Consider the following 10,778-nt stretch of genomic DNA (forward strand, 5'->3'; position numbering starts at 1 on the left):
GAAAGCTTTGGTAATTTCCTGTCCCAAACAATTGTATCTAGGATTCTAAATCGTGTTGGGGGGCAGGGGTTCGGGGGGAATGTCATTCATTCCAAGGCTGTTGAAGTTTTCAGGGAACTTGTGATTTTTCCTGAAGATTCTCCAAACAATGTGGTTCAATGTTCTCTTCATATTGTTGACTTTCTAAGTATAGTACCACAGAATCTGGGAACGTCAGCACTGGGAGGGAAAGATCTAGCTTGATGTGTATCCAGATTTATGTATATACTGTATATGCCAGACTGGTCATCAGAGACAAGAACTTAATCCAAGCCACATGGCCTGCGGATTGCTGAGACTGCACAAAAGGCAGACTCTGACTCCCAGCTGTTTCTACCCTCCACTGCCCACAACACCTTGCCCCCAATGAGTGTAATTCACAGTCACCAGTGGGAAATGGGACCAGCAGCTGCTTCCTCCAGGCACAAATCCTGAAGACTGGATGTATTCAGATGCCTCAGTGCCTTCGCAGGGCGCCTTGCATTGCATAAGTGCTCAGGATTGGCCTGCAGATCTACTGAGTCACTAAGTCTCCTAATTAAACATTCTTGAGTGACTAAGTAACATAATTAATTATGAGGGTGTTATCAGAATTCTTCCCCCTTCCCAGGGCTCCAGTATCCCTTAATAATATGAAGGATGCTGACCACTATACTCTAGAAGAGATTAGAAAATGTAGCCACTGTACAAATATAGTGTTTGCCCTGCAACAGGTCACATATATGTGACTACAGCAGAAAGCTGTTCTTTTGCCTTTGGGTCCTTTAATCCTTCCATTTGGAACTCTTATTTTTTCCTCAGCTCCCTTCTTCCCACCTTCCTTAAGGAATGAATCCTTTCTACCTCCCTTTCAGTGTTGGTACCTCAAAATATCTCCTGGCTGCACCAGGTTTCACAGAGGTCCACTCAGATAAGGTAGACCCCTCTGAACCCTCATTTCTGAATGTAGTTCCTTCCAGCCTGTCCTCCCTGCCCAGGTCAGTTAGCCTGCCCTCTGCTCTCTGGATCTCTCACTCCCCTCACAAACAGTTGGGCATGAGTGTGTATGGACAGTGCCCCTGATATTATAGGAGTAAGTACTCTTCCCTAGCAAAACACAAAGCCAACAAAAATATTGACAGGAGCTTCGAAAACCCTTTACTAGATTAGAGGTATTTGAGGAATCTGAGGGGGTTTGGGAAAGGCTGTTCTGGAGAAAGGCATTGAAAGGCTCCATAGAACTCACTCTAAGTCAGCCCTACTCTGCATAAGCATGACCCCCTATGAGACTGCAAAGGAAAAGGTGTGAGAAGGTGAAGGTGGTGGTCATTTACAAAGTCTTACACTGATTCTCAAGGGTAGCTGCACATTAGAATGTGCTGGAGGATTTAACAAATACCAAAGCCCAGGCCTTATCCCAGGTCAGTTAAATCGGAAACTCTGGAGGTGGAACCCAAGGACAGTTAACCCCTTATCTGCAGGAGATAGATTCCAAAGCCCCCAGTGGATGCCTGAGACCATAGAGAGTGCTGAATGCTTTGTATACTACACGTTTTCTTATGATAATGTTTAATTTATAGATTCAGCACAGTAAGGGATTAACAGTACTAATAATGAAATAAATAAATTAAGACAATATGCTGTAATAAAAGCTTATGTGAGTGTGCTCTCTTTCTCTAAAAATATCTTATTGTACAGTACCTACCTTTCTTGTGATAAGGAGAGATGATTAGATGCCTACATGATGAAATGAAGTAGGTGAATGATGTAGAAGTTGTGATGTAATGCTAGGCTATTATTCACCCTATGACCATATGTCAGAAGAAGGACCATCTGTTTCTGGACTATGGTTGACCACGTGTGACTGAAATCGCACAAAGTGGAACTGTGGTTAAGGGCAGGACTACTGTATCAGTAGTTTCAAAGGATTCCAAAGTGATTACAACGTGTGGCCAAGACAGGAAATTTGAAATTCACAATAACATTAAAGAAAGAGAAAGAAGATGTGTGAAAATAGCAATGAGGTTATTTCTATCAACTGATAAAATCCTGGGGCCTGTGCTAAGCACGTTGTAAGATTATAAGGCATTAATTTATTTAACATTTCTAATAATGCTTTGGGATTGGTAATAGTATCCTCATTTTATTTATGTATTTATGTATTTATTTATTTATTTATTTATATTTATTTTTTAAAGTTTATTTAGTTTGAGAAAGAAGGAGAGACACACACAGAGAGAGAGAGAGAGAGAGAGAGAGAGAATCCCAAGCAGGCTCCATGCTGTCAGCACAGAGCCTGATGTGGGGCTTGACCTCAAGAACCATGAGATCATGACATGAGCCAAAACCAAGAGTCAGATGCTTAACTGAGCCATCCAGGAGCTCTTAGTATACTCATTTTAGAGATGAGGAAACTGAGAATCCAAGAGATAAATAAGTTCATCAAGATCACAACTCACAAGAGGTAGAGCTCAGTAAGCAACAACAACAGAAGCTTTGGATCTGTTTGATTCAAACAACAGTCTGGATTCCAGCCTCTCTACCTTATTCCTTCTCTATTTTTTGTCAGTCTGCTATTGAAGAATGCCTATGGAATAGGGCTGAGCACAGTGGTGAGAAGCAGGCTAATAAAACTAGTCACCTGCAAATAATGTGTCATCATGAAAAAGAAAGGATGACTCAGAGGGCAAACAAAACCAAGAGCCCAGAGGACAAAGTTGAGGACCATGGAGGATTATTCCAGGCTTGAAATCTAATCAAGGATTTGCAGCAAATAAGGCAATCACAGGGAATAACTTCGAAAACTGTGACTCCCTGAGCAAGGGTGAATGGGGTCCTTTTATTTAAGGTTAGGATGAATATTTAGAAAGGGGGGGCCTCATCATAGTAAGTAGAGGTGGGCATAAGCCAGTGTATGTTCCAGAAGGAAACAAGCCTGTACATACATTGAATGTTATGTTATTGAGGCTTGTGTTCCTCCTTGAGTCGAGATGTCAGCGATATAATGAGGTAAGGGTTACTGTCAGTCATTCCATGGGTCACTCCATGGCCCATCACAGTGCATGTGTGAGTCAGGGGTTGGGCTCAAATTGGCCTGGGGTGTCTTGGCCCCAGAGCTCTTCATCTAGGCAGTCATTATTGCTTGAGGGGTAGTTTTGGTTCCTATCACAGGATGCTGTGCCCATTGGGTCTTTTGCCTGAGTTATGAGGTAACCTGGAAAGAAGAGCTTAAGGAAAAATGGGGACAAAGGTCAATGGTCCAAGGAGGCAGGTGGTAGAGGTCAGGTCTTGCAGTCTAGCTGGTGACATCCCCAGGATCCACAGTCTATTTTTTTTTTTTTTTTTATTGAACAACTGCTTTGGAGAAATTTAGATTGGAGACTTATAATTTGGCTTTAAGCAATTTTGTATCTTTTCTACCATATTGGAAGGGCTGGGTAGATGGCCAGTGCTTACAAATAATATTCGAGTAAATTTGAGTATCCAACAGGCTTTATTAAGCAATTCATGCAGCATCCTATCTAGCAAGTAGTGAGATGCTCAGGCTTTGTACCAAAAGGAAATTTTTTTTACAGAAAGGTAGGTAGGGCAAGAAGTTATGAGCAAAGGAAAAGAAAGGATTGTTTCGGGCCATGATACCTTCTTTTTGCAGGGAATCTTGCCGAGGGACAGGGTTTTTTATTGTGCAGATGACCTCACTGGTGCTGATTAAGACATTTCAGATTGACTGTTAAAATCTCACATTTCTGGGATAGGTTGAAATTTTAATTTGTAATCCTGGGGGAGGGGGTGCAAATGACTGCATTTGGGGCTTGTGCTTTTCTTTTTCAACACCAGTCACCACTGTCAACCTGAAGTACAGGAAATAAAGAAACATGGCTACTCTGAATTCTCAGACAGGATCTAACACTCCTGCAAGCCTCTGCTCTACTTTGTTCAAATCTCTAACTCTGTTCCTGAAAATTTACCAGAGAAATAACTCTAATATAAAAAGAAAATAGAGAGTTTTATTTGGGCTCAAATTAGGACAGCTGCCTGGGAGATAGGCTCTTCACAGGGAAGAAAGTGCTCCAGAGAATGAACAGTTTCCACAGGGGTATATACTTTTTTACATCTTGTAAAAGCTCAAAAGATTATAAATTAGCATATAGGCAGGAATCATGAGTTTTAACATCAAGGAACACAGGGAGTAGAAACATTGATCAGTATCTTAAGAACAAGATGGTTTTCCCTTAGGCTACTTATTCACAAAGCAGATGTACAATGCATATTTGGCGGGCTATCAATCAGTCTTTTGGTTTGAACAAAGTTTATGTATGGTGATGCTGACTTAGAAATAAATCTAAATGGCTTCCCTTGTAGATCAGGCTGTAAGAGAGTTTTTCTCTCATCAAGTCATTCTACATCATGCTCACTTAATTATGTGTAACTCTCCTTAGACTAAGATCTTAGAAAAGCAATTACAATTCATTTCCAACTTTGTATTATCATTAGTTAGATGCCAGAGAGGGCCTATGATGATTAATTGTTAATGCCCCCATTCACTTTTGGGGGCCTGACAGATGATGCTTACTGGTAGCAAGCAGGATGTGTAATGGCGCTACTTAAGTTGAATACTGGTTCATTTTCTTCTCAGACATGAGAAGAAATATTTTTTTTCAAAAAAAGAGAAAGTTCCTTGTAATTCACATCCCTACCTCAAATATCTCTAATTGATACAGAGACTCAAGGGCCAAGTAGGCAATCATAAAACACTGTTAGGACCTTCAAAAATGCAAGCCATCAACTTTCAGAGAACAATGAAAGATGCAAGGCCCTCTTGGGAATCAAGGGATGGAGACTTGGTTTGAAAATGAACCTGGGGCATTTGCATATGTAAAGACCAGGTCATTTCTTCAGAGAGAAGTAACTGTTCTACTTCCTGGATGGCACTTTTTCTAATGGAAATGAAGCAAAACAGAAAGGTGCTCACAGCAGAGGGTCCTCAGAACTCACCAACACCTGACACCAATCAATCAAAAAGAGCAAATCCAGTCCAGTGCACAACTCTGTGGGGAGAATGCTACTTTCTTCTGATAACCTCCCAGACTCCCTTCATCCCTTAACCAAATTCTTTCCTGACCATTCTTTGGACCCCATTGAGAGTCCATGCCCTTATGACAAGAATTGAGCTCTGTACTTCCTCTTTTCATATCTGGTGCTCAGCTATACAGGACATTTTTGTGCATTCTGTTGCTTTAAAAAAAAGAATATCAAGGAAGGGTTTCCAAATTGATGGGAGAAACCCTCCTGCTATATCTTTGATCTCTCTGCTATTTGTAGGTAAACCAAACCAGCTAGGACCTGTCTGTAGGCAGCAACTTGTTAATTTGTTAGTGTTCTCACAGTCTGCCTCTGGTATTCATAGGCTTTCTGCCTTCTGGGTTAAACTCAAGGAGGAAGCAGAAAACCTCACATAAGCCTAAGACCTACAATATTTAGCACATATTAGTAGACTGCCGAAGGCCATTTTCCTCTGAATTAACTATATTTTCTTAATTTTCTGCATTCCTTTATGCCCCAGCCTTAATGAGATAATAATTGACATAACATTCTATACATTTAATGTACAACATGATGATTTGATGTATGTATGTAATGCACAATTATTAGCATAACTAGGTTAGTTAATACATCTGTAACCTTACACAATTACATTTGTGTGTGTGTGTGGTGAGAATTTAAAACGTATTCTTTTGGCAAATTTCAAATATATAATAAATATTGTTAACTATAGTTACTTACTGAATAATAGATCACCAGAACTTATTCATGACTATAAGTTTATATCCAACATCTCATTTCCTCACCACACCCCATACTTCAGCCCCTTGGCAACTACTGTTCTACCTCTGGTTTTCTGTGTTTGATTTTTTTTTTTTTTTAGATCCCACATATAAGGGATACCATGCAATATTTACCTTTCTCTGTCTGACTTATTACACTTAGTTAGCATAATGCCCTCAATGTTCATCCACGTTGCTGCAAATGGTAAGATTTCTTTCTTTTTTATGGTTGAATAATATTCTGTATATGTATATATTTTTCTTTGTCTCACATTTTCTTTATCCAGTTATCTGTCAACAGACACTTAGGTCGTTTCCATGTCATGGATATTGTGATATCGACAACATGGGGATACCGTTAATTTTTCTCCTTCTTTCTTTTTTCTTTCTTTCTTTCTTTCTTTCTTTCTTTCTTTCTTTCTTTCTTTCATTCTTTTTCTTTCTTTCTTTCTTTTTTTTCTTTCTTTCATGAGACAGCATGAGTGGGGGAGGGCAGAGGGAGAGGGAGAGAGAGAATATTAAGTAGGTTCCATGCCCAGCATGAAGCCTTATGCAGGGCTTGAACTCACAAACCATGAAATCATGACCTGAGCTGAAATCAAGAGTCAGATGCTTAACCGACTGAGCCACCCAGGTGCCCCTAGATAGTTTTTCTAGTTAGTGATTTCATTTCCTTATGCCACAAAATAGGATTGATGGATCATATGGTAGCTCTATTTGTAATTTTTTGAGGAATCTTTACATGTGGCTGCACCAATTTATATTCGCACCAAAGTACGTAAGAGTTCCATTTACTCCATGTCCTCGCCAGGACTTGTTACCTCTTTTCCTTTTAATAATAACATTCTAGCAGGTATACTATGATATCTCCTTGTGGTTTTGCTGCTAATTAGTGATGTTGAGTGCCTTTACTTGTGCCCATTGTCCACTTGTCTATCTTTTAAGTTTTAATTTTGTCTGTTTTTTATCTTTTAATTTTAATTTTTAATTTAAAAAATTTTTTTTCCCATTGAGTTGTATAAGTTCCTGAGATATTTTGAATACTAACCCCTTATCTGATACATGGCTTGCAAATATTTTCTCCCCTTTCATAGCCCCTTTGTTCTGTTGTTTCTTTTCTGCAGATAAGCCTTTCAGGTGGATGTAGTCCTACTTGTTTATTCTTGCTTTAGTTGGATGTGCTTTTGGTGTCATGTCTAAAAAACTGTTGCCAAGAGCAATGTCGAGGAGATGTTTCTCTGTGTTTTCTTTGAAGAGTTTTACAGTGTCAGGTCTTATGTTTAAGTCTTTAATCCATTTCAAGTTAATTTTTTGTGAGTGATGTAAGATAGGGGTCCACTTGTATTCTTTTGTGTGTGTATATCCAGTTTCCCCAATACCATTTATTGAAAAGAGAATGTTTCCCCCACTGAGTGTTTTTTTCAGCTCCCTTGTCAAATATTAGGTGATTGTACATACACGGATTTATTTCTGGGCTTTCTTTTATTTGTGTATGTTTTATGCCAGTATATTATGGTTTTGGTTACTATAGCTTTGTTGTATAGTTTGAAATAAAAAAGTGTGATGCCTCCAGCTTTGTTTTTCCTTATGAGAATTTCATTGGCTACTGGGTTCTTTGGAGGTTCCAGACAACTCTTAGAATTGTTTTTTTCTATTTTTGTGAAAAATGCCACAGGAATTATGATACGACTTTTATAGAATTTAAAGATTCTTGGGATAGAATGGACATTTTAACGATATTAATTCTTCTGATCAATGAACGCAGGATACATTTCCATTTATTTGTGTCTTCTTAAATTTCTTTCATCAAATTCTTACAGTTTTCCATGAACTAATCTTTCATCCCCATGGTTAAATTTATTCCAAAGTGTTTTCTTCCTTTTGATGTTATTGTAACTAAGATTATTTCCTTTCTTTCTTTTTCAGATATTTCATTAGTGACTAAAGAGGGACTGTCCCTCCTTGGGTTAGGTCAATTCCTAAAGATGGCAAGCAATGTGCCCAAGGAATGTACCTTTCATATACAGATGAACCAATACAGAGCCTATAAGCTTCCCACCCCATCTTCTTTATTGGATTCTTACACTCCAAGACAATGTTCCCTTTATCACCCCAGGGCGAGGTAGCACACAACTAGAGAGAGCCTCTGTGCCCAAGAGCATGTTGAAATTATTCAACCTAGCCAATCCTAAATTTGGTTGGCTTGCCTTGCACTTCTTTTCTGAGGAAACCACAATAAAACCTCTCACCCACATTTTCCCCTCACTGCCCTTGATTGCTGACCAATTCTGGTGTTTCTCCATGTAGTCTTGCATGGTGTAGATAGCATGACCCCACCTCTTAGTTACTGTGAGTAACAATACTGTCTTTTCAATTGTAGTCATCCTTTGATCTTTTGGTTTCATCACACCTAAACAATAATAAAAACCACATTTTAAAACATCCTCACACTTCTTTTTACTAACAGAATTCCTCCTATGTAGAAGGTTGTAATGCTATTCTCTTTCTCACTTTCCTCGTTAGAGGTAGCCACAGGATCCAGTTCTGGTGAATGGGACAAAAGAAGTAAAAGAAGACTGCTTTTATGAGGCATCTGGAAATGTTATTTCTGCTAAATAAAATTAAGAGATGCTGGGGAAAAAATTATTCTCTTTAGTGTATGGACCAAACACAATTGTCTTAGGATGTGATGTCTTAATGTGAATTGTCGTCTTGCAATCAAGGAGCAACATATCTCAAAATGAAAATCAACCCATTGAGGATTATGGCAGAGGCAGGAAGGAAAGTGCCTAAGTCTCAGAAGACAGTATTGAACAGCTGAGCCGTCAAAACAGAGCCTGACGCAGGGCTCAAACTCATGAACCGCGAGATCATGACCTGAGCTGAAGTCAGATGCTTAACTGACTGAGTCACCCAGGTGCCCCAAATCCTCACATTGTAAGCCAATTTTTTATAGCATCTTCTGCAACTTCTAACCAATGACATCCTAAATGCTACAATCTGCTTTTTAGAAGATTATAGGGTTTTCTTCAAGATAATTAACATGGTACTTGATTTCTCAATTGGCTTCCAATGTGCTTTTTTTTGCCAGAAAAGGATACCAGAATCTCTAGAAGAAAAAAAATCTATGAAAAAGTGAAACTCCTCATGAAATATTTCCATCATCCATAACAAAACTTCTCATAAGCTTTTAACTTAGGAAAAATTAGAAATTTATACAGAACGAAGAAATGAATATGGTTTATTATAGATGGCTATGAATGAGTTAACTACTATATAAAGTGCTCTTTATATCTTTTGTTTTAACAAGTATAAGAAATAAACTTTATAAATTTATATGTTAAAAATGCCTCTAGCAACACTAAACTTAGAAGTATAGATTGAAGAGGTAGATTTTTGTGGTGGTTAAAACCAGAGTCCCTGGAGATAGATTTCAATTTATAATCCTGGTTTAGCATCTTTCTATGTGTAAAATAATGGGGAAAGAACTCAGATTGTCTTAGTTGTTCTTGTACATTTTTAAATGGAATGATGACATATAGTACTATATATTTATATATACTCTACGTATGTCCATACACATACACACACACACACACACACACACACACACACACACACAACCAATATACGTATAGCATATATAGTAATTGTATATATAAATTTCCTTAAGACACCACTAGAAGCTTAGTAAGTGCTGAATATATTAGCTATTATAATTATCAGCTATATTTTTACCTGCTATTCATCTGTTTTTTGCCCTACTCATCACACAAGATAAGACCCTTCAAGAAATGCTGGTTAAAATATATATATATATATATATATATATATATATATATATATATGTTTAAGAAGTATAGTTTTCTTTATAAGTTTAATCCTTTATATTTGGTCCATGTCAACTTGATCTTCTACTTCACAGTTTAATTTTTTCAAGCAGGGGTATTGGTGTCAGCCCCAGAAGTTCAATAATTTCGATAGATAATGTTTTCCCTTATTGGTTTTATTTAAATGTCAAAATATTCTTTGCACTGAATTCCAGCTCAGGGAGAGATAAAAGACTAAAACTTGGTAGACTAATATGAGTACACCAAAACCAGGCTTCTGGGAATCACTGCTGCACATTTATAGCAAATTTCCTTACAATAAAACCAACCTCTAAATCACTGTCTTTTTACCTGTTATGTCACCTTAGAGAGCCCAAGACTACATGACCATTACTATAACCAAGCACCTACTGTACATCAAATACTATGCAAAGTGTTTGATCTGCATTAGCCGATTCTACAAGAAGCTTATGTGGTACATGTGGTTCAGGGGAATCCAGCCAGTTGTAGCCAGTAAGTTGTAGAGCCAGGAATAGAGCAAAGTGTTTTTGTCCCCAGTTTTTTCCCCATGAAATCTTACCAAAATATTTTTTTATGGTTGATTTTTGGTAAAATACACACAACATAAAATCTACCATTAGAGACATTTAGTAAATTTACACTGTTGTGCAATTATCAACACATCTAGTTCAAGATCTTTTGCATTACCATTAAAGGAAAACTGCCATTCATTATGAACCACTCTTGGTTCCCCCTCCCCACTATCACTGATAGCCACTGATCTTCCTTCTGTTACTATGAGTGCTCCTATTCTGGATATTTCATATACATTGAATCATACAACTATTTAATGGCCTTTTCAATTAGAACTTATTTGAAATATAGAAAGTCTATATAGGATCAAATTATTGAAACGTCTTACTGTAATAGAGAATTTTGTAGATATCTTAGTAAAATAATTTTGATCTTGAGTACTTAACTTAATTTACAACATGAGAAAAGCTGCCAAAAAAGCATGAGATTTGGAACAAAGGGGTTTGAATCTAGGATCTATTTCAATTATCTGCTGACTTTGTGATGCCAGGGAAATAATTCAAGATAAGAT

Source organism: Leopardus geoffroyi, chromosome C1 (genome assembly GCF_018350155.1).
Source record: "Leopardus geoffroyi isolate Oge1 chromosome C1, O.geoffroyi_Oge1_pat1.0, whole genome shotgun sequence".
Taxonomy (NCBI): domain Eukaryota; kingdom Metazoa; phylum Chordata; class Mammalia; order Carnivora; family Felidae; genus Leopardus; species Leopardus geoffroyi.